This window comes from Pangasianodon hypophthalmus, chromosome 7 (genome assembly GCF_027358585.1).
Source record: "Pangasianodon hypophthalmus isolate fPanHyp1 chromosome 7, fPanHyp1.pri, whole genome shotgun sequence".
NCBI lineage: Eukaryota > Metazoa > Chordata > Actinopteri > Siluriformes > Pangasiidae > Pangasianodon > Pangasianodon hypophthalmus.
In genome coordinates, this window is record NC_069716.1 from 8955858 (window position 1) to 8979318 (window position 23461).

Below are 23461 nucleotides of genomic sequence, written 5' to 3' on the forward strand. Positions count from 1 at the left end.
TTTTTTTATTTAAAAAAGAATAATTAAATTTAAAGAATAATTAAATTTAAAGAGATACTGTAGGGCAATAGTCATGCTCAGTGAACTGGTAGGCTTCTCAGCTACAGCTACATAATATACTAATCTCCAAATCATTTATATTGTTATATCATCTACACCAAAACCTTGTTGAAGTTAAATGTAAGGCCCAGTATATGTAGCCTAAGCTTCATTAATATTAACTAGGGAACTATCTAGGTAGTGACATTAATAATAATGTTTTATTTAATTAAAAATAATTTCTGTATCAAAATGTTAGTGTAGCCTAGCATATTACATTTGATTTCTGTTGATTTCTGTACACAATCTGTTGTCACTCAGGTCTCTTGAAATGCAGCACAAGCCACATTGGTTTGGCCCAGATTCCAAATGCCATTGAAAATCTTGAACATGGCTGCAAACAGCTTTGTGAAAATTATAATACAAGATTAGTGATTTTATTGTATAAGTTGCTAGAGGCCATAAATCTGCACATTCTCACCATTACAAGCTTAAAGAATTAGCATGAGCCAACTCACATAAAAAAAATAGGCTAGAAGTTGAGGTTAGGGCGAGTGAAGGGGTTGGCATTTATGAAATGTCTCTCAGTAATTAGTATTCATATGAAATTTGTGTGAGAAAATGACTTTTAAAATAGCACAATTGCCATTTTTTCTGCACAGCTGAACTGCATTATTCTTTTATAAAAGAAACAAATGCAATTAATATACACATTAAGAAATACAATATGACTAACAAAAAGTTTGCATAAAAATGTATGGCAGAAGGTTAATAAAGGCTTGTGTGCAGGAGAGAAAGCACTTTGTAAATAAAGGCTTGGTTTTCAGGCTGATGTGCACGTTTGTATTAGACTTCACTCTTTGTCTATATAAGCCCAGTGCAGCCAGCCACTAAAATTGTATAGATCCAAGTTAATGTAGCATGACTCTGTCTGGGGGGAACTGTCATTCAGACATAGACAGAATATGCGATTCTGTTAAATTTTGATTTCTCTCTACGGTGTACCATCATTCACCACCCTGCAGTCTTCTGGTCTTTCTCTTTTCTTTTCCCTGATGAATAAAATAGTAAACCAGGCTTGAGATAATGGTAGCATGTGCTCTGTTCTTTCCGTCTCCTAAAAGGAAACAGTGGGGAGAAAAATGGTGCATGGGGAGAGGATAATGAATATAGCCCAACAGAAAAAAAAACCCAAGGGGAAGCCTACTGCAAACCACACAACTGAAGACTATTAAAACTGTGGCCTCTGTGAGTGGGAGCGCTCAAAGCCGATCATTAATAATTGGGTCCAGTGCATTTTATCTGTCACTGTCTCCTCCTGTTTTCTCTGATTTCTTTGCATTGAGTAAGTTATGGGAATGAGTATTATTTTATAGTAACCTGCTCAAGTACTATGGAACATTAAATACATTTCACCCATGATTATGTGAGTAATATGTGATCACAGGTGAAAACCATGTGAATTTCAACATGTTATGCCCTGAACTCAAGTTAAGATCTTGTGAATAATATGTGATGAATAACAAACTACATATCCTACATGTGAAACATTAACATGGAATTAACATGGAAATAAATATATCATTAATTTATTTTATAGACGAAATATCTAAAATATTATATAGGGGAGAAAAATCACATTTTAAAATAAACAAATCATTTTTTAAAAAATCCTGTGAAAGTAAATAAATCGTGGAAAAAAAAAAAAAAGAATGAAAAAGGCTGAATGAATCACAAGTTTTAAAAATCCCATGTGAAAATGAAATGAATTATGTGGAAAAAATCATTTGGAAAACTAACATATGTGAAAAGTCCACATGTGACATTTCTATAAAGGAAATAGGTAATAGGAATAGGACTGTAATAGGGCTGCAACTAGTGATTATTTTAATAAATGATTAATTTATTGATTGTTTTTATTAATCAATTAGTTTGTTGGTTTTAAAAATATACTGAATACCAAAAGTATTTATTTTTAAATATTTCTTTTGCAGTATTTCAATCAACTAATTATGAGAATATTATCAAGTGACTTTGTCAACCATGTAAGACACCCCAACTAATGCAAGATGATGGTATTCTGTACATTGTTTACTGGTTCCACAGGTTGTACACTCCAGTGATAAATTAATTTTGCATGCTGTGTGTGCTCATGGGTATTTGGAGTGTGGAACCAACACCAAAGCTTTGGGGTTGACTCTTAGATTTCAGTGCCTGGAATCAGTGAATTGACTTGTTTTGGGTTTGACTTCAGTGTGAACTTGATGACTTGGCACACAAAATTTATTAAAAATATATATTGCGTAGGCTAAGAAACACTATATTACTGCCCATACTGCATAATGCTCATGCTTCATGACATTAGTGTTTTGAAGTGAGAAAAGGTTTGTCTTCGAGACTAATCGTTCATTTGAGACCATGTTCAGTCATTTCCAACCCATCGGGTTGTTGTACTGACTTCTTTGGCCAAAGTAACATGAGATAATGTTTTCTGATAGGGCAGGAAATGTTGGTAAATATGACCATAAGTGTCTGATACGGCTAGAAAACCGGATAAGCTAGGACAACTCAAAGTAATACATGGCATTTAATTTGCAAGGTTCAAAACAGTACATGGTACTTCCACTGTTTCTCACATTCCTACCAACAAATAATTACAAATCAAAATATTACTCACATGAATGCACAAGTTACATCAAGAGGCAAAGAGGGTACTGTAATGTAAAGAGATCCCATACTTTAAAGGAGGTTTTCTCTGCGGTAATGTGCTTTTAGTCTGAATGAAGTGGTGTAGTGCACATTGCACTATGCCACTTCATAAGACAATCCAACTAATCGTTAATGAAATTCATTGCCAATTAGTTTTATTATTGAAACTTTTTGGAGAAGAAATTAATAATTATTAAGATCAGCATGTGATAAACAGATCCCAGTGGTTCTCAGAAGCAGGCTATTGGTAAGATTTCCCATGAGCTACTTGGAAAAGTCATTCTGTTGCCATGCAATATCACCGTCACTCAGGTGCTGAATATGCTTCGAGTCAGTCACTGTATCACTATTTATATGAGAGAACATGAAGAACATGACTAATTAGCACTGATACGCAGAGTTTGACGAGACACTACAGGCATGACACTATGGTCATGAAATAAAAGACTTGTCTAGATAGTTATTTCTGATTGGGAAACCTACACAGTAATCCAGCACTGTCACATTATGAATCATCAGCATGAAAACATTTTATGTAAAACTCAGGGATATAAGAAGAACGACCAGTAGGAGGATAATCATTGCCAGGGGCTAAATCTGTATATAGAAACTATTTTTTTTTTACACTATTTAAATCCAAGTAGTGCAAATTCATAGGAATTATAACAAATGAAATACTTTTTCAGATTTCCAGTGGTGGTCCCTAAAAACAAATTTCCCACAAAATAGGAATTTAATTTCAGGAATTTGTATTAAAAATAAGATTTCTAAAAATATTCCTTGGTAACTGCAGCAAAGAATGCCATAGTATAGTCAGTGTACATCTTCATATCAGAGTTGGCATTTCTGTATGTCAGAATAGATTTGCAATTCTTCTAACTGATTTATTACAGCCTTGACAGGTCCCTCACTAGGATACAAAACAAAAGTTAATGATTGCTGGTGTTTAGAAGCTCTTGAGTGGGTCAGGCTTGGTTTAATCAGGAAAAAGAAGTAACCCATGTTATGTAATGTGTTTCTCTACAGAAAAGTGGCTTTTCTATGAGTCAATAAATGATACCATGTACTCTTTCCAATCAAGGCCATCTTAAACTCTAATCCTGATATACAAGGCCATCTTAAACTGTAATACTGATACTGATTCTGATTCGGATTAATAAGGTTTCCAAAATGTTTCTTTTGAAGATCATTTTGAGGGAAGCATTGGCAAAATATAGGAATATTATAGACATTGCTTGGCAAAATATAGGAATATTAGATAGACATATCAATTACTCAATATGTCTGTTGCTTCTATTAAAACAGTACTAACAAAATATTCATTGTAATGCCACACATCAGGAAAAGTGCATGTCAATGGCTATACATTGTTTGCAGCCCATCTTTCTCATATCTAAATATCAAATGGCAAACTTCATCTCCTTTCTTCCCAGTAGGACAGCTAGACTCTTCATGCATCGTAGCACCAATTCTGCACAAGCTATTTCCCTTGCAGCCTAACCCAATATTGACCTAAATGCAAAATTCAAAGAAGCTGTAAACAACCAAATGCTTGGCAAGGCCATTTCCAATTTCATAGATATATGCCCTGCAGTTACTAAAGCAAAACAATCCACAATCTGAGAAAAAGGAGGAAAAAGTCCTTTATTTATATGCCAGCCATGTTCAATGGGGAGGGAAAGAGAGATTGTAAATGCTTTTTATGTGAATAAAAAGCTACTCTCCATTAATTAAAGTTTCCCATAGCTAATCTTTTTACTTCTTTCATCTTTTTCTAAAAATCCCAGCTATGATGTGGTGTTTTATTCTTATCTGTAACTAGGGAGTTTATTTTCTTTCTTCTTTTTTGCAGGTAAGCAGAAAGGGTTTTGGGTTTTGTGCTCTTTCAGGGCTTGCAATGGGTCAGGGAATCACATCAACAGCTCCCTCTAATTCTGTTAAGGATAGGTTGAGGCATCAAATTAAAATGCAAATAGTCTGCAGAAAAAAGGCAGAGGAAAAGGGAAACTAGATAAGGACTTATTCTTATGTATTATTACAGAGTCCTCTTTGATAGTACAAAAGTAGCTCTTCCTGTGAAAATGCTGAGAATATTTAAAGGATGAAACACTGTAGATTGTGCTAGTCTTTCATTTTGTCCCATGCAGTGAAGTTTTTCTTAAAACAAAAGGAAACTAAATATTTGAAAGTGGCATTGCTGAACTTTCTAGGTGCAGCCTCACACTCCAGGAGATCAAAAATGGTACATGTGTAGCCTGAATGTTATAGAAAGCACTGTAATCATAATAGTTTGGCAATTCTACTGTATGTTTCTGTTTTATTAACTCAGTAAAACGCTCCTACTTATTGCACAGAGTGTTGCCTCATAAAAGTCGGTCATGTCAAGCTATTGAGAAAGATAATTATTTTAATTAAACTCTCTGAATAGAAGGAAACTGTAGTGATAATTGCAGTTTGCAAGCACAATTTGTTGTAATTGTGTGTAGTGTAAACTGAGACAAGTATGAAAATACTCTTCATACAGATGGGTGTGTGTGTGTGAGACTTGTACTTGCGTGAACTGTTGTGACTATAGTCTACATATGCATTACAGATGTACAAGTTTGCCAGAAATGTTCACAGAGCATCTGGTTTAGACTAGAAGTGTTTAACAAGGGTCTAGGGATGCAACACAAAAGTTACACAAGCACAATGTATTTACGTTCATGCAAATATCAGATATGAAGCTTGCAGGACAAAGAAAGACCACATTCATTAACATGTTGCTGCACAATATATTTATTTAACAATAAATTAGTTAATTCATTCATTCATTCTTAGTAACTGCCTGGTCAAGATCACAGTGGTTTGAATTGAATGCTGCTAGTTTGTTTATATTTTGGAAAACAGAACCAAATATATATTCATAAAAAATGATCATTTTCAGGTACAAATAAAATTAATAATTTCTGAGAATGCTGGCATTTCTTCCTGTGTGTTTTTTTTTCTTAAGTGTTTTCCATTGTTTTCTGAGTGGCTGGGCTCATATTTAATCCTAAAAAGTCCTTCTGATTTATGCCATGTGCATTTCGAGTTAAGTCAGACTACTGAAACAGATATGAATATTTGGAGCACTTAACAGATACAGACCAGTTCATGCCAGTTCATGCCACCCCTCATATAGTACATGCATCTTTTACTTTCAAACTGCTCCGGAAAAACTACTTGCCAATCTCTATAAGGAGTAGTACAAACACTGACATTCCTTTCCTTCTAATCTCCTGGGCTTCACCCTATAATGTATAAGTGCAGCAATACAATAATTATGGAGTCTTTAGTAAAAGAACAGCTGTAGATTTTTCTTATTTTCAGCTCTATATTAAATATCCAGCAATCTGGTTTCCAGCATATATACATTATTCATATATATATATATATATATATATATATATATATATATATATATATAGATAGATATAGATATATAGATATATAGATAGATAGAGACAACATTTTATGATTTCCTTTTTATTAAAATAAGAAAAAGCTTTTAACATAGATTCACATGCCTGTAAGTGGATTTATAATTATTTATTTACATGCACATTGGAAGTGTTACAATTATTCTCACTATTATTTTAATTATTTTTTAATTATTTAATCTTTTACTCCTTATCATCTCTGAGTTCCCTGGTGGACTAGTAGCTAGCATGCAGCACTCTCATCACTGTGGTCTGGGTTCAGTTCCTGGTCAAGGATCCCACCCTAGCCACTAGAGGCTTGCGCAAGCAAGTGCACTCCCAGTGCCGGTCCCAAGCCTGGAAATGGGGAGTCCTGTGCCAGGAAGGGCAGCTGGCATAAAACTTGGGCCAGAATCAATATGCAGACAGGTGATCTGCTGTGGCAAGCCCAAATGGGATGATATGACATAATGATGATAAATCATTATGTTATATAAACATAATGATATAATTATCATTATGATCATATCATCCCATTTGGGGTTGCCACAGCAGATCACCTGTCTGCATATTGATTAACGACAATGATGACGATAACGATGTGATTCAGCCTTCTTTCCATTGGTCCCTGTTTATTTATAAAGCCATTCTCCATTTGGTTTCCTATATCACCCTTCTATTACATTACAATTGCTTAATACCATTTGCTTGTGCTTGATATACACCTGATTCATTCTGACATGACACTTCTCAAAGTTTGACAAGATGAAATTTGCTATTCTTCTAAATGTTTGGATCTCCTGATTCAAGCTTCATGGTAAGCTATTCAAAAGTAAATTTTCTAGCTTTTCAGGAGACAGGTTTCTCTGTGTAAGTGCTGACACATTTCAAAAAAGAGTGCTTTTTTGTTTAATGTTAACAGGACAGGTGCAAAAATATGCCTGCCTAAGCAGCTCTCCCTAGCGCACACTAACTCTTCCACCTCTGCCATACTTGTCTTTTCTGTCTTTTCTGTGTTATTACACTCCTGATTGTGAGCTATGTTTGAAATGGCACGATAGCAGCTTGATGTCAAGTTTCATTGTTATCATGTTGCCATACCCTAGGAAGTGTCATGTCAGAGAAGTAGAAAAAAGACTCTTATCAGAACATGATTGGGTCTAAGTCTCTCCACTGCCTTGCTTTTGCTCTAAGCAGTGACCTTTTTGCTCCTTTGAAAAATGAAATCTCCAGCCCTGTAGCCCTTGTGAGGATGATCCACCATGGGACATAAGACACAATAGTAGCAGTGTGATGGTTGTATGCATCTGAATAATCTAAATATGCAAGTTGAGACCCTATAGCTTCAAATTCCATCTGTCCTTGCATTCCTAAGGCTTTTATTGAATGCACTGTGCAGTGTGTTTGGTAAATGAATCAAAGATAAATCTCAGATGTATCATCAAAACCCAATTCTAAACACACTCATATTGTCAGCCTATTATGAAACAGCACATGGCCAATCAACAGAGCATGATGAAGCTGCTGTGTAACTCATCAATGAGGAAAATTAAGACTCAAATAGGAATGAGCAGCTGCTTGAAAAATTCCCCTAGCTCCACTCTTACCTACCGAATTAAGATTTTGGCCTGCTGTCTGATTTTTCATGTTTCATTTTTTCTGTTAATCATCTATATCTGATTTCACTCTTCTTCTGCATTTATCTGAGTCTTTATACCTGGTGTTCTTGGATGGATCTTTATAGTCTTTGTCTATTAAAAGGATGTGTCATACCATCGTTGATCATAGATTCTGCTTGGTATAAGTTCACAACTGAAGATGCCATATGGGGAGGCACTTCGCTATTTCACACATTACAGTTCTATGATTACAGTACGTTGAGTCCTTCCTATGTGTGAAAAACTGGAGTAGGTTTCATTTCCTTCAACAATGCCTAACAACCAGTGCTGGAGAAGCTACTTTTCAACTGTAACTTGTCAAACTACTCATTATTAAAAATAGCTAAGCTACAGCCAAACTACCCTTTTGAGAAAGTAGCTAGCTATAACAGAAGCTACTCTGGAAAAGTGGCTAACTACACTGAAACTACTTTGTCAATCTGAGGAAAATATTTTCATTTTATTGTGCTACTTTGTGCAGGGTATGCAATAACAAAGAAATTTTGCTTTTCTATTTGTAAACTACTGTTAGTAGGAAGAAGTTAACATTACTTAACAGTAAAATACAATCAGTATTTTAAAAAAAGCTAGTTAACATTAATGATCATACAGTAATCTATATAAAATATTGAATCAAATAGCCACCTTTGGGCATTTGCTGCATTATAAATAATGATTTATAATAATAAATCATAATAATAATTTTCATCATTACTTGTTATTTCATATTGGCTGACACTAGCTATTAGGTTAACAACAACAGTTTCAGCTGCTGCTGCAGCAGTATGACTCTGTTTTCTCTCTGTATGAAGGTGACTTGGGCTGTACTGGTCTGATATCCCATGACATCCCGTTGTTGGACAAAGTCCCAGTTCTACTACTGGCATATCCCTCCATCTGATTATGAGGCTATAAAGGCCCACAAAAATCAACTTCTGGAATCCCAGGTGTTCAAGCAGAGCAGTTGCCCATATGCCTCCTCGATCATTCTGCCTCGTATAGAGGAGTCATTGGATGCTCTCTCTGGTGCACAATTGTTTTCTACCATCGGCTTGACTAGTGGTAACAACCAGGTGCCAGTAACAGAGGCCATAGGCCCAAGACTGCGTTTGCACGCTGTTTGGGTTGTTTGAGTGGAATTGAATGCCCTTCGGCCTCCGCAACATGCCTAGCACTTTTCAACGGCTGATGCAGTGGCTGTTTGGGGATCAGCAGTGCCAGTCCTTGCTGCTATATTTGGGTGACGTAGTCTTCATCTCTTTCTTTGGTGACTCAGTATCTGGAAAGGCTGGAGGTAGTGCTGAGCCTGTTGAGAAAAAAGGGCCTGAAGACCAAGCTAGAAAAGTGTCAGTTTTTTCCAGCCCAAAGTACAGTATCTCGGATGTGTCATATCAAGGGAAGGTGTGTCCACCGACCCTCAGAAGATTGAAGCAGTGGCCAACTGGGCCCGTCCCACCAGTGTCTCTGAGTTGCAGCCATTCTTGTGCTTTGCCAGCTATTATCACCAATTAGTGGACGGTTTCACTATGCTGGCAGCCCCATTGCACAAACTGGCTGCTGAACTAGGAGGAGAGAAGTCTAAACGGGTGTCGGGGCAGACCTTGCAATCTTGCTTGATGGCTCACTTTGAGGAGTTTCGTGGCATTGAAAACCAAGCTCATTACAGCCCCTGTACTGGCATATGCCTACTTTTCCCTCCCCTTTATTTTGGAGGTTGATGCCAGTCACAGTGGATTGGGAGCTCCCAGGAACAGTGTTGAAAGATCAGACCCACATCCTTTGCAAGTCGTGGGCTTAGGCCTACTGAGCATAATATGGACAATTACAGTTCAATTAAATTGGAGTTTCTTGTGCTCAAGTGGGCCATAACAGAGAAGTTCTGGGAGTGCTCACTACAGAGTCACTGTGTAGTCTTTATAGACAACAATCCCCTCACTCACCTTACCACTGCAAAATCTTGTGCTACCAAGCAGTGCTGGATGGTGCAGTTGGCGTCAATTGACTTTGAGGCCCGGTATAAGGCTGGACGGACCCACTGCAATGCGAATGCACTGTCAAGACAGCATTACCTGGTACCAGGTTCTTCCATCCCAAAGTCCCAATCTGCACATTGCAGGAGGTCGATCCAGACATAGCTCAAGCATTGACATTCTAGAGGCAGAAGCAACACGCTGGACCCACACAATGTCATCAACTTCTAGACCCAGTGTGGACTCTACTCCGACATCACTTTGGATAGCTTTGTGGAAAGGGAGGGGGCATTATATCGCTGTATTTTCCATCCAGGCGGTGGTGAAGAAGTGTTACAGCTTGTTCTGCCAACCTGCACGGCCATGAGGGCATCAATCAAACCATATTGAACGATGGTACTATTGCATCAGCACTGCTATTGGCCCAGTATGTCTTCTGCAGTGAAGCAGTGATGTGAAGCCTGCCAGAAGTTCCACAGAAGCACTGTTTGTTCCCATTCACTGGTGCTGGCATTTTTTTTCTTTGTTGTTTGCTGCTTGCTCAGGGTGGGTTGGAAAGTGTACCTGAATTCATTTGTAGGTGAATTTGCTATTTGCAGCCATGCCAGGATCAGTGGATGTTGTCCTCTATCTGTCCAGCTTTACGAGTTGGATTCAAGAATCATCTATCACTACGTGGGGTGGTCTCTGATGATTGCTGTTGTTTGGTTACAGGCTTTGTATATGCTACTTTAACACTCACCTTGATGGTGTTCAATTGATGTTTTTACATCTTTGCCCCAAACATTGCTTTGGAGCTGGCCTAGATCCTATTCGCATGTTGCATTCTTCGGGTGCAAGTGTATAGTCTTTTTTTTCTGATTCTTTTTTTTTTATTTACAGAGTTAGTGTTTTATTTATTTTCTTTTGTTTTTACTTTCTTTAGTTGGCTTGCAAATTTATTGATTTAAATTAAATTTTCTCTGTTTTTTTAATTACTCTTTTGGCATTCATTTATATTTTGGTTTATTTATTTTGGGTTATGCCCCTTATAAGCCAATAGGGTTCTGTGACCCCTCCCATTTTATTGCTGTTTCCCCTCCTACCCTCAATGTCCTGCCTGCTGATACAGTCCCGGTTGGCTCTACTCCCCCTTATAAGTTTTGCTTGTTGTGTTTGTGTATGTTTATGGGTGTGTATGGGTGGTGTGTGTAGCATGCGTGCATGTACTTCTTATTACATCCCAATTCGGGAGTCTGTTAATTTATTTTTTTTGTACACAACAATTTATTGAATAAAGGGATTGTATACAACTGTATGGTGTATGACATTTTCAGGTAAGGGCCCTATTGCTATTTGTTCACCTATCGTTCCCCAGCTTGGGATGGCTTAGTCAACACCCAGCTCCACAGCCCTTCTCTTGTGTGGATGCCACAATCATATTAATTCAACAGAAAATACTAAGTACATAATGCTATCACAAATGATCACCCTCTTAACATAACCAGCTACCTGCTTAATGTTTTGGATGTTGAGGTTCGTTTCTGGTTTGCATAAGTTACAAACAAATGTGTATCTGTTGCTGTGTGAAACTTTAATAAACATAAACATCTTTCATAAAAATCTCAAAAACACTGATAAATATGGCCATAGATATTTGATAGTCATGTTTTCATCACTAGTAGAATGCTTGCTCTGTAGGTGTAACACAATGCTTTTATTCTCCAAACAGATCCGTGCAGGCTGATGCGTGTGCACCTACACACATTCTATGCTAATTACAAGTACTGAACTTGTTTCCTGATCGATACAGTAGTTTGCACATTGCAGTTTGTCTGATTCAAAAATAACTTCGAACTGGTTATGTAAAAAGAGAAAAGTAGTGGTGTAGTGTTTTGTCCCTTCCTAGAAAAGTAATTACTGGAAAAGCTAAATTATTTGGAAAATTGCTGAGCTTCTCTCACAGTGCTAAAAATGTAGTTAAGCTAGTAGGGTCAGTAATTGCAGCTAACTACTCCCTACAACTGCTAACAACTATTATAAGTTTTGGGGAAGACTTATACTTAATAACAGTGTGATACCTACATAACCTCTTCATGACAACAGGCCTAAACCTACATAAACATTATGGCTTATTTTGAAAAGGGTCTGTTGGTATAAAGACCAACAGCTTTTGTAAATTTTGATGGCAGGCTGAAGTCAAGCGACAGAGATCTATGTTGACAAAAGGTTGTGTTATAGCACTTTAAGTTCTACTTTAAGTTATAATAATGTGACTCAAATGATAATATGTGATACAGTTTGGTGTCCCATCTCTGTGGGGAGCACTCAATATACTAAATTCCAAGAATGTCTTTGCCTGATATTTTCTTGATTTTCTTGTGAAGCTATGAGCACATCAATGACATTCATTCAACAATGGGCTCTTAAATGCAAATTTTGTTGTCTTTAAGACACCATCTAATATCAGCCATCTGTCCGGCTGTCAGACATGAGTGTCCTCCTACAAGAGCACTATAGTCAAAGGTTCATTTTACCCTTAGGAAATGAAAGGCAAGAAAGTCTTAACACAACAAATTCTTGATAATTGCATTACATATGATGCAAGGTAAACACGCCGTCCTTGAAGTCTCTTGTCACCTTGAAGGTTTCCTTGAAATATTGAAAAGGATATTTCTGGTAAAAGCAAAATCTTGCAGCAAACTCACAGTATCAGTGTCTATTCCTATGGACATGTGTGTACACAGCATAATCCTCAGTGTTAAATTAACTTTTAAAGTGTTTATTTACTTGTTGATGTTAATTCAACACTAGGGATTTTGATGTGCAGTAGTGTAACTTGACTCAAATTTATTAGGTGAGACATTATACTGTGACTAAGAGCACACTTTTATTCAGATAACCTTTTTGTGTCCTCTGCCGCAATCTGGTGCATATCGTTAAGATGAGGCTTAATTGATGTGTCTATTTCCACCATTTTTGTATTGAAATGTGTCTCCAGGGTGTAAACGTGACAAATACACAGGTCCATCTCTGGCCAGGAGCCATTGTTATACACATTACTATGCATGCTTAATATGCAAGATCTGCTTTGGTGATGTCAGTAGCATCACTCTGAGGAATAGGAAAAAGATGGCTAGAGTTCATTACCATGTCAGTAGGAATACAATCAATTTAAGCAAATGTTAATAGATCTGCCTAAAATATTAACAAAAAAAGGAGATAAATAGAGATTGTTTCATGGTTGAGATTTCTTTTTGCGCAGTTATATGTATAAATTGTTTTGTGGCTGGAAAAAAAGAATTTTAATATGCAGCCCTAATCATGTAGTGTGTTACATTTTTGTTATTCGCAAATGGAAATGTACGAAAAATAAAAGAATGTGTTCTAGACATCAATTGCGTATCATCTAAAATGCTGCATGTAAAATGGTTAACAGTAAAAATTTCTAACCTTTACTTTATACTGTATATACAGTATACTACAGCTAAAATAAAAAGAGAACATAATTGATTACAAAGGAAAAAAAGAAAAAAGAGAAAAAAAGAAGTCAGCTTTTGGAAGGCTAGAGGCAATAATATTTTTGTTCTGAATTGGGTCAACACATAACTGACCAGAGGAAATTTGGGGGAAAGCCAAAAATTTAATCTACACCATTAATTACCCAGGCCATATGGTCAGCGGTGTCGAAATACCATTTCCATTTAGTCTCCTTGGGAGGTGCTGGAATGCCTGCTGACATTTACACTAAGATCTCCAGTTGGACTTTAACCAGCACTGTTTCACTTAGCTTGTCTGTGTTTCCCTGTAAAACAATTTTGAATTTGGGAAATGATGCATTTTATAAACAAATGTTAAGCCTTTGTGAATACATTCAATTATGTAGCACATGAGTGTCAAAGCTCTACAGAGATTTGTTTCCTTTCCTGTCTAATGCATCAAATTCAGCCCATGAAGGCCTCGGTAATTAGCTGATGAGGTGAATCAGGTGTGTTAAATGAGGCAAGATACTAACCTCTGCAGTGCTAACATGTCTCCTGGAGCATAACAGTCTGTATTTTCCCATTAAAAAAGGCCAGTCGTAGGTTAAGGATATCACAGGGAAATTGTCAAAGAATATGGCAGAGGCGAGATATGCTGAGATGAGAGAGGTCTGAAAGTCAGTTCTCCTTGCACTTTTGCATGAGAATGAGACAAATGGAAATAGGAGCTCAGTGGTTATCAAAATTCTGACCACATAGCCCTCGGATTATTAAAGTGCCAGTCTTCAATACTCTTCAAAATTACAAATAAAAATCAAAGAGACAGGTTCTAAAAAACAGTCTCCCTGCAGAACAACTCACAAAATATCAGTGTTAGAGCCTGAGAAATTGCATATACATTCACTTCAAAAAGCATTTCGGTGGTCATTACTCAAAACCAGTCGCTCCAACAGTTAGCAATTTATGATACCAATGTTCTAATCCATAGCTGTTACTTACACTGGGGACATGTCCCCACCACTTTGTTATATACTCAGTTTTGTCTCCACCACATTTTAAAAGTGGAATGCGTTAAAAATATTTTATATAACGTATCTTGCCGGAAACTGAAAAAACATTTCAAAAATATCACTTGTGTTAGTGGCAAAACAACTCTATAAATTAACATGGCACAGGTGAGTTTCAAACCAGTTTCTATTCTTGCAAACCCTGATATGTGCTACACACATGGTGATATGAATGTGCCACATGGCCAAAAGTTTGTGGACACCTGACCATCACACCTATATGTGCTTGTTGAGCATCTCATTCCAGATTTAGTTTTATAATAACCTCCACTGTTCTAGGAAGGCTCTCCACTAGATTTTGGAATGTGGCTGTGGGGATTTGCTCATTCAGCCACAAGAGCATTATAGTGATCTTGTCAGTCGGGAACTAATGTTGGGCAAGGAGGCTTAGGGTGCAGTCGGCGTTCCAATTAATCTCAAAGGTGTTCAGCAGGGTTGAGCTCAGGTTACTGGAGTTCCTCTACCCCAAATTTGGCAAACTGTATCTTCATGGACCTCACGTTGTGCACAGGGGCATTGTCATACTGGAACAATTGTTAAACGGAAATTGTAATACTACAGCATACAAATACATTCTATACAACTGTGTGCTTCCAATTTTGGCAACAGTTTGGAGTAGGCCCACATCTGGTCAGGTGTCCACATACGTTTGGCCATGTAGTGTATTTATAAAAAACATCAATCATTATATTACATAATGAGGACACAAGATTGATGCAAATTTGCAAATGCAAATTTTAAGACACATCTAAAGCATCCATCATTCCATTAGTGTTTAAAATGCTGGCGTGTAGTATAGCAGCATATCTTTTCCATGAATTGTGTTTGATGCAGAGGAGTAAACACTTTTAGTGTTAAATGGCCTGGTTCCTAATTGATCACAAGGTTTTTCTTTTTTTAATTTTCCATTATTATTCTTGTCCCCAACACTTGTTCAAAGTTACATCGATATTCTCTGTCCCATAGAAGCACAAGCATGTATAACTTTTGCACTGACATGTTTATAAGCAATTCTGTAAAAGTATCTTTCAGATTATTAAAGCATTTTGAGGGATAAAATATAAAACAACCAGTTGTCCAAGAGCATTACACTAAAAATTATAACAATTTTTACTAATTTTTTGTAGGATGTTGAGATTATGGGTGCTAAACAAAACAAAACAAAAAAAACCTTCATTAAGCTACCTTTGGAGCATGATGGAGCATATTGGGTGAGAACATGAAAATGTAATTTCATAAATGCAGCGCAACACTTCGTCAGACTGACAACATATTATTCTTGGGAAGGAATGACTGCAAGGATACAAAATGAGTCTGAGAAATAACAAGGATTTGATTCCCACTTACACAGGTTATATTTCATGTGTATCTGCGTTTGTGCTTACACATGGTGTGTGTATTTATTACCATTTTTCCTTGGAAGTGAGCAGCCCAGTGCAATGTAGAGAGTTCATTTTTCATTTATAAACATTACTCATAGCCTGGGGCACACTGTGAGGAACACAGAATCAACACACGCTGCTTCAGACAACAGTGAATAATGGTCTTTGTACGCCGTCGCATACTCTACCAGGTATCAACAGACATATTAAGGTTGGTTGAGGGCTGGGGAAATGGAGAACGCTTGGCATCGCCCATCTGTAACTTAAGATTGCATTCTCTGGTGATTCTCAGCACACTGCCCAGCAATAAGAACAGATATAAGATGTAAAGCTAATTTAAAACAGCTCACTGCTCACACACACACACGGAAAACTAAAACTAAGCTATTTTCATGGTTATTTCTATTTGAAATGAATAGAGGTAATAGAAGTGTGAATGAATTAAAAACAGTTAGCAGTAGACCTGGTGTAAGGGTTACCGTTTATGACATAGTGCATACTTCTTTTAAATTCAATCAATTTATCCTAAACCAGAATGATACCAACACATTCCTGGGGAGATGTTTGCTTGGGTAATAATAACCTACACATCATTTGCACATACAAAATATTAACGTTTCAGCTTATTCATAGAACGGTACAAATGGAACTAGAAGAGTTGAAAGATCTGTTAGGCATTAAGGATATAAAGCTTTGCTCCATGTTAGAGATCATAATATTCTTGTTGGGGTTTTTTTCCCCGCTAATTCATTTTATGGTTACCAAACTGCATTTTGAAATAATCATTTATATGACTCACATATCCAAATGTTTAATGAGATAAACATAACCATATCTATGCAGGAGTGTGGACTAACTTGTTGACAAATCTGCAAATTGCAATCTTTAATCCTCTTGGCGTTTTATTTGCTGTTGTTCTCTCACCAGCAGCACTTATTAATAATGTCTTGACATTTCCACTTGGGAAAGAAAGCCAATAACAAGGCTTTGCAAAACATCATTTTATATGCTAATGCAATGCTGTTCAAGGATACAAATGAAACTTGTAAAAAAAATAAAATAAATAAATAAATAAATAAAGGAAAAAGGAAAAAGGAAAATGCACCTACCATAAATCTGCACAATACATATTATACAATACAGCATCATATACAATCACATACTAAAGTAGAATTAAGATGTCTATAATTCAATGTGTCAAGTGGATTGACAGCTGCTATGCATGCCCAGAGTTGCCCCAGCTTCTCGTTTAACTTGTTAATCATGTTGAGGGTGTGAACCGTGAAATGAAACCCATCCTCTGAATGGCTCTTTTCTTCACAGACTACCTCCTGCTGAAAATAACTTTTTATGGGATTAGCTTTACAGCAGTATTCTTTATAGATACAGTTTAGAGCTATGACGCAAATCAAATACCAAAACTAAAAGATTAAATTCTAGTCACAAAACATTCTAGACACAAAAAAGGCCAGTGGACATCCACACAATTAAAAGATCTTGTAAATAAGCATGGCCTCTAAATAGTGTACTAACTATTAATCAGCAGGTAAATTGTTAAAGTTAAATTTGGCCAATTGGACTACAATAATTAATAATTCACCAAACAACTTTACAGTGTAACTAAACCTTTTTTATGTTTATATTTCACAAACCAAAGCCTGCCTTGCTGGAGTTTATGGGAGGTTATTTTTGTGCTGTTTAAAACTTGGAAATTCGAAACTCAAAACTCTAGACGCTCTATAATGTCAGGCCTTCTGGGATAATCAAGACAATCAGTACGTCTGATTTTTGTAATCAGACAGGTTTAAGTAGACCACAAATAATGTTAGCCTTCATTTCTGTAGAAAGCCCCAATGAACAAAAGAAGTTTAAAATTCCTCCCCCAACTGAGATTTATCAGAAGTCTTTACTAAGACTCGTGCCACAGCTCTTCCTGCTCATTGTTCCTATGATTGTTCCATAAAACATATAACATGGATAGTGTGCTTCACTGAGGGTGTGCCTTCGCAGCACCTACAACCTGATCAGGAATCGTGATTTCATCAGAAATTCTGGCCACTATGAAAACTTGATTATGCCCTATGGTTTAGCTAATCACCCCTTTTCAGTGACTGTTGGTTATCAAGCTCCCATTGTTCCATGAGACTCATCTCCCACAGCTGTTCAAGCAGTTGACAACTGATTCAAGCACAGTGAACAAGTCTGGGAGAACACTCAACAGAGGCTGGAGAGTATCATAAGGAGACAGAAGGAACGGGCTGATCGCGGACACAATGAGACGCCTCTCTGCAAGCCTGATAATTGTACAGTCATAACCACAGCTCTCTCTGGAACTTCAACTTCCATAACACCACAGCGCTAGTCACGCCTACTCACCACTATAGCTCACAAGCATATTAACTGAACACGGCACATCTGTAATTCATCCTGTTTAAGTGGACTCTGTTTATAATGAACATATACTGCTTAGTTTATAACAAGCATTGTTAAGTCTCTCTGCGCTATTGCTGATTAATTTCATGTATGACTCCCAAACTGTTTTCTGGTTTCCCTATAGTCCCTGTTTGGTTTGCTGGGATTTTGACTTTGACTTACTGATTTTGACCCTGAGCCTGGCTTTTGAATTTTGTTTATGCTCCGGGTTTTTTTTTTTTTTTTTTTATTTGCCTCTTGCTTACTGGTTTTAAAGCATCCACTTAATTTGAAACCAGCATAAGTCTTGACTAAAGAAGAATAAAGAATTGACTGCTGGCATTCTGTATACTGCAGAATATTTGGATGCTTGCAAATAATCTAATTTATTGTCCATGCAATAAACATGTAATTTATTTGGCATGCATTACAAAAAAAATTCCAAGGTACGTAATCTAGTTGGCCATTAGTAAAACAGCCAAGCGAGTGAGTGATTCAGCATGCAGGATGGTAAGGAATAAATGTTTTCCTTCTATATAGTGCACCTGCTAAGCCTGAAAAGCACTGCTAAGCAATTTCAAAGTAATGCCAACTGCTGGGAGTCAGCTGCTTTCTGCGGTCGGAGGTCCTTGAGAACTCATCTGAGTGCATTTTGTTAAGTGATGCACCAGCCAACAGGGCATCAGCACGGTCATGTGGGCATAACATTGCTGAATGGCGCACAGTTACAGGAGGTGCACTGGCAGACCTCATGCTTTTGAAGGGCCTTATGGGAGCATTTCCTTCCCACATTGTATTATATGCTACAGATTTTTTTTTATTAATTTATTTAAATACAAGAAAACCCATTATGGGCAGATATTTTAGCACAATAAAATGGAAAAAATTGCTTTCAACCAAAAAGTTGAGAACTTTTTATTTTATTTTTTATTTTCACTTTTGTTTAGTGATTTTATTTTTGGTTTTTACGTATTTATTTAAGTAAATACATTGATTGAACTAGTTAAAAAAAACAAGTGTCTCTGTTAGTCAGTTGCGTAAGACCACTACAATCTGCCATCTTAATTTCATCCTATCAACATGTACATCTCTAATGGTACTGTGTGGAACATTCAGTAACAATTGTGAGGTTTCTATTTTTTAGGATTGTTCCACCATTTTCTCCCCAATTTGGTCTTGCTAGTTTCCACCCACTAGCTAACTCTCCCATATCACACGACATCTACCAACCAGGGAGGGTGAAGCAAGCACGTGCTTCCTTGATCTTTTCGAACTGCTGCTTATGCTGCACCACAGGGAAGCGTAACACACTCGGAGGAAAGTGCTATCTGCCCTATTCTGCATGCATGAGCTCACAGGCACCCACAATTGGCAAGTGTGGCTCTGATTGACAGGGGAGAGATAGTATTTCATGCCTCGCCCCCAAGACCACAGCCAATTTCGCTCTTTTGGCTTGGCCACGGATGGCTGTGGCATCAATGAAATTCAAACTTGCAATCTCCTGAAGACTGGGCAAATGCTTTTCTGTTGTACCACATGGGTACTGCAAAGTTTCACTTGACTCAGCTTTTGCATTCTAAATTCATATTCCTTTTAAAAGAACTTCATAGTACAATTTGTGTGCATTGCCCACCTTTCACAGTGTAACTATGCTCATTTTGTGGTATAATAAACAGTGCCTAACCCACCGAATGAACTAGTCAACTAGCATTAGCTCTAAGTTCTGGTTGAGTGTATTACAAACATTGGACCATGAGTTTCCCTGAGACTGTGCACAGTGGGACCAAATCAAGCTACTTAGTCAAACATGCAGTGTAGAGAACTAAACTCAACTTGTAATTTCCAAATTTTTCCCCAAACTGTGTTCTCTGTGTATTTTGCTAACTAATCTGTGTTTTGTTCTCCAGCCATCAAAACCTTTTGGTTTTAGTGCACTAGTTAAAACCCTCTCCATTGAATAAAAAGACACAGATCATATGAGGGCACAAATCACTTATGCCTGATATGTCAGTGTATGAAATATAAAAATATGAGGGAAAAAAAAACCTCACCAACACCTCCTATTGGTCACTGCTGACAAACTCCACACTGAGGAAAGATTGACTGACTCACCAAATTAGACAACAAATAAATGCCTTACCTGTTCAGGGAAAAAAGCTATCAATCCTGAGTCTTTTGTATTGTTGAAACATTCCTTCTTTCACTCCTGTTTGCTTTGGTTACACTCTCACGTTTCCACACTCCAGTTACTTTCTCCTGATTGGCTGTGGATCCTGCCAATCACCTTGTAGTTAAACTTCTTTTGTGCCTGAAGTTGGGGTGTGATGTATGCATACAAATTTTCCACCGATTCTGACCCAATACAGTGAAAACCTGAAAAAGTGCTGACTCTGGATTACTATTGTCAGAATGACACAGCAGCTCGGAAACATTAAATTATATATTTTTTTTCTCCCCTGATCATTTTTATCAAAAAATAATCTTATGCACTGTAGCTTCAAATATTGAAACTATTGGGATCAATAAAGTTTATCTTATCTTATCTTAAAAATGATGATGCCTACCAATAAGGAGGTGTATCATATTTCTGTTGGAAAAAAAAAATTCTTCTGAGCTTTTATATTTTAAAGTATTTTTAACTATTATTGTTATGTGTTACTATTTCTTAGCCCCTTGCATTTTTTTAGGTACATCTTGGTTTCAAACAGGCAATCTGTCGATGACAGACGAGAATCTCAGCATGATGGGAGTCTCAGCAGGAGGGGAGATGCTGTAGTGCATCTCCGGGGGGCCACAGATTAAAATCTCATTTACAAAGACAGGAAATTTGGCACTCTTGTCAGGGAAGCCTATAGCACAACAGTGCACTGTCACTCAGATGAGAATAAATCTGATCACCTTGGGAATGTAGCTGTGTGGTACCATGAAAAATTGTGAATTACCTAATAATGCATTATCCTTAGCAATGGACTGAAGCTTCTCCCCTTTTATTTTATTTATTTATTTATTTATTTTTGTCTCTTTTTTGCATTTCGAAATAGAAATTTAAGGTAGGTTCCCTCCTTTGAACCTCAGCTCAAAGTAACACAGTGCTGTGGAATAAGATAGCATAATGACAGTTTGCAAGTTGGGAAAAATTTTGCTCTAAATATTTCAAATCCTCTGCCACATTACATGTAAATATGGATTCCCAGCAATTGTCTGTCACAATAAACTGTCAGCTCTCTTCTTCCAAAATAATCAGTCATACATTAAACATTCATGTCAAATTCAAGTCATCAGTCTTTTTTGAAAACAACAGTCATTTAATTCTTGTCAATTATTTTGTGGGTCTCTATTAAGCTTGGTCATAGCAAGGGATTTGTTTTACAGCTATAGATTGACAATCATGCTGGGTCCACCAGGAGGCATTGAGGCCAGCTGGATTAAAACCACCTCAATTCCTGTATGCAATGTATTTAACAGGTGGGTAGACTAAGTACAGGTGGTGTGCTGCATTAACAGTAATATTACATGCACAGAAGAGGCTTTCCTGAACACATCCCCTAGAGATAACAGCAGGCCAGATTGGTATTCAACTGGGAAATGGTCACTGCAGAAAGGCCCCAAGAGAAAAGAAGCAGTGACTTTATGAAATCAAATAAAGAACATTAATGAGGAGCAGATGGCTTTTGTTCTGCATTAATGAGAAAAAAATGTGGTCAGTGAAAAGTACTGTATGGCCATTTTTATAAGCAATCTGTAACTCCTCAGGACAGGATCCATTTGCAGTGTTTCATTTAATTAAATAAAAAGCAAAAATCCCGAGTAAACAGACTACTCAAATCTGAATCTCACAGTTCAAAGCTATTTCCTAAGAAGTAAACAGATCAATCATGCAGACAGTGACAAAGGGGCGAACCATAAACAATAAAACAGTCAAAAGACAATTTCACCATTGACTGAAAGAGTGGGGCATTGAGATAGGAGTTAAAGAGTTGGACATCATACCTTCTCTGACAATAGTTAATACTCTGGACATTTAGTGGACAGGTATGTTAACCCCTTACAAAACTGCTTTGTAGTCTCAAAAACATATCTTTATGCTCAGGGACTTCAATTATCATTTGAAGACTGCCAGTGGAGTTCATTCCACCACCTGGGTGCCAGTACAGAGAAGAGACTTCATGCATTTGAGTCAGGGTGGGTCAAATCAAGCAGTGCAACTGTCTTGAATGGAACATGGTACAATGCAGGGTTTGATAATTGCCTTCAGATAGGTGGAGTCTGGTCCACATCAGCATTTTTAATTGTATGCAAGCCACTACAGGAGGCCAGTGGGAGCATAGCAATGAGGTAATGCAGGAGAGCCTGGGAAGATTGCAAACAAGCCTAAAAGCTAAATTCTGGATCAGTTGCAGGGGTCATGGAAGGGAAGAGCTGCCAGGAGGAAGCTCCAGTAGTCCAATTTCAAAATAACACTGAACAAGCACCTGAGTGGGCTCATTAGAGAAAAATGGCCATTAACATTATGGGTAGCTCAACTCCAGGCCTATCACACAGAGGGATGTTTAACCAGCAAAATAAGATTGTGAGTGATATGTTATAGGAAGGTGGTAAATGTAAATGGCATGTAAAAAAAAAAACTAGATTTACTTATTTTAAACCTTAAAATCCATATATTTAAAACAGACTATAGTGATGGTAGGTTCAATCAACAATTTCAACTGCCACACCTTCTGTAGACATAGCTGAGGATGCTGCTTCTATTATTGAATTCCTGGAATCTTACGAGCACATGGGACACCTCCATTGTCTACTCACTCCAGCATGCCTTGTGATTGATTATGGTTACTTCAGAGGGTTCAGCAGACCATCAAAATGGCAGGTTGAAACCCTAGTACACACTACATGTGTCAGTCTTGTCAAGAAGTGTGTCAGGGAAATTTGTTACATATTCATTTCAGGGCAGGAAATGGCTCCATTCCTATTGCTTGTAGCTACAGTATGATTAGAGTAATTGAATAATTCCATCTAGAATAGGCTCATGATGTTAATTTGTTTAGCCTTATCACAAGACCATAATATGCAAGCACATATTTATTTATTGGAACATACACAGTCATGGGAAAAAGAAAACACACCCTTCTTCAATTCTATGTTTTTATTTATCAGGGCCTAAATAAAAATTGTGAACAGATTTCAATATGTAAAGTAATCATTTTTCCCAAAAAAATAAACCAACATTCAGAAAACACGTGGGAAAAATAATTACACCTGTCCTACTTCCACAATCATTAAGAGAGAAATCAGCAATCAGGTGTTATTAATGAAATGCACAAGA